This window comes from Dromiciops gliroides, chromosome 4 (assembly GCF_019393635.1).
Source record: "Dromiciops gliroides isolate mDroGli1 chromosome 4, mDroGli1.pri, whole genome shotgun sequence".
NCBI lineage: Eukaryota > Metazoa > Chordata > Mammalia > Microbiotheria > Microbiotheriidae > Dromiciops > Dromiciops gliroides.
Genome location: NC_057864.1, coordinates 409,164,636 through 409,167,158, shown reverse-complemented (window position 1 = coordinate 409,167,158; position 2,523 = coordinate 409,164,636). Strand labels below are relative to the sequence as shown.

The window sequence follows — 2,523 nt, the reverse complement described above, 5'->3', positions numbered from 1 at the left end:
ACACAGCTAATGCACTCAAGTCTTCCTGACTCCAAATTTATCCACTGCAACATCTAGTGGCCTCCTAGGGAGGCAGCAGGATACCACAGAAAAGTGACTGCAGTTTAGAGTTAAAACGCTTGGCTCTGCTACTTTCTACCTGTAGGACCTGCAGCATTTCCCCTCTCAAGCCCTCATTTCCCTCATCCTTATAGCGAGAGAATTGGATGAGATGGTCAATAAGATTTTTCCCCCCAGCTCTAGAATCTATGATTCTATGAACTAGAAACCTCCTTTTGCTGATACTGAATGGAGAAGTTTGATCTTTAAATAGGAAAGGCTAAAGATATGGTTCACAAGGGAGGGTAGAACAGTTAGAATATGTGAGAAATGAACCCCCATCTCAGGAGATTGGGGTGGGAATGACCTAGTTTGTCATTCCCATGAATCACTGGCCTCCTAAAAACTCAAGCCGGGTCTTAGAGGAAGGAAGCCCCAGAATAGATTACCATCGCCCGGCTGCTCTGGGTGCTTCTTGGAGGTCTGTTTTGCAACCACCCAAATCCCCCATCAGCCCAACCCAGCTCAGGGTTAATTTATGGCATCTGAGGGATTAAAAAGTTTACATCATTGCAGTCAAAGGCCTATTTGCTAAGTGAGAATGCTAGTTTTGTTTGCAGATTGTAGACATCTGTCTTGAAATTTTAATGTAGTCCAGGAAGAGACCCAGATGAATTGGAAATTTTGTTTTATTTCTGAATTTTTGTAAAGTATTCCTTTTTTTTTCCTCCTCAAGGAACTCTGCTTTTTTTTTAGTTAATTCTTTTTATTAATACATATACATTTACTTGTCTTCTGGCTTGTTGAAGCAATAGGTTAGACAACACTTGCCACAATAATGTCTGTCAAAATGGCTAGCCATAAAGACTCCAGCAACACATTCATCAGAAGGGCACTCTCTTTGAAGGTGGCTGATCTTGCCATTCCCATAAACCTTATAGTACTTCAGAACAGCAAGTTTAACCTTCTTTCTCTTGTGCTTATTCTTTTTGGGTGTGGTGTAAGACTTCTTCTTTCTCTTATTGGCACCACCCCTAAGTCTCAGAACAAGATGAAGCATAGACTCCTTCTGAATGTTGTAGTCAGGCAAAGTCTGTCCATCTTCCAGTTGCTTGTTGGCAAAAATCATTGTCGATCAGTGGGAATACCTTCCTTATTTTGTGTCTTCGCTTTGATATTGTCAATAGTATCAGATGGTTCAACCTCAAGGGTGATGGTCTTCCCCATCAGGGTCTTCATGAAAATCTGCATTGTGACACTGGGTCCACCTGAGAAGAGAGGAAAGGTAAAATGGATGATCAGAGGCAGCAGATGGGAAACAAGGAGACTCCACCACAGAGCACAAAGCATGCACAACAGAACTCTGCTTTTAAAGTGATTTTTAAAAAATTATCAGGGAAGCTGATTGATTGACTCATAGAATGTAAAAGCTGGAAAGGATCTTAGTTGTCATCTAGTCCAATGCCTTTATTTTATAGAGGAAGAAACTTTGGCTTAGAGAGGTGAATGACTCATTCAAGTTAACAATTAATTGCTGTATCTAGAAAACTAGATCTAGAATACTAGAACTTAGGTATCATAATGCCTGCATTTTCTTCCATATCAAGGCAATGTATGCATTAACTTCAAAGAGGACTTCAATGAGAAAGGGGCCTCAAATAACCTGATCCTCAAGTTATCCCTAAGAGTTTGAAGGGTATAATACCATTTCATGGTAGACACCATTTGGTTGGTTGGGGGGTTTTTTTGTTTGTTTTTTCACCATTTGGTTTTTGCTTTCCATTTTAACCCAGATCTTCCAACTCCAAGTTCAGTTCTCTTTCCATTAACCACACACTCTAGATAGCACTGCCACCATCACTTGTTTACCTCGGGGATTTTCAAGAGAGGATTCTTGTTTCAGGGAGGAATTGGACTAAATAAACTATAAGATTCCTTCTGATCCTGGGATCCAATGAGTTTATCTTGTGAAATATGTAACATTTTGTACACACATTTTCTATATTGTCACCAAAAAATGGCAACTCATGATAGCCTCAAAACCAATGGGGATTTGGAGCAGCTAGGTGGTGCAGTGGATAGAGAACTAGCCCTGGATTCAGGAGGACCTGAGTTCAAATTTGGCCTCAGACACTTTACATTTACTAGGTGTGTGACCCTAAGCAAGTCATTTAACCCCAATTGCCTCCCCCCAAAAAAATCAATGGGGATTCATCAGAGAGTTTTAAGTTGTACTTTTCTCTCTCAAATAGAATGTACTATATGTTGGAATCACATTCTGTTGTCTTATTCCAGAGGCTATTCCTGATTTCTATGGACACCGCCAAAATAAAGGGGAGAGACATCAACAATGGGAGATGGACTTCAGAAAACTCCAAGTTATTAGGTTTTTAATCAAATCAGATTTAAAGCTACAAGGTACCTTAGAGGTAATTAAGTCCAACAGCCTCTTTTTACAGATTAGCAAACGCAGATATAAAGAGG

General features: G+C 40.0%; 1 pseudogene; it reads right to left on the bottom strand.

The window, feature by feature from the left end:
- Nucleotides 1-823: 823 nt before the first annotated feature.
- LOC122725586 lies at nucleotides 824-1,290 on the bottom strand (annotated as a pseudogene).
- Nucleotides 1,291-2,523: the final 1,233 nt, after the last annotated feature.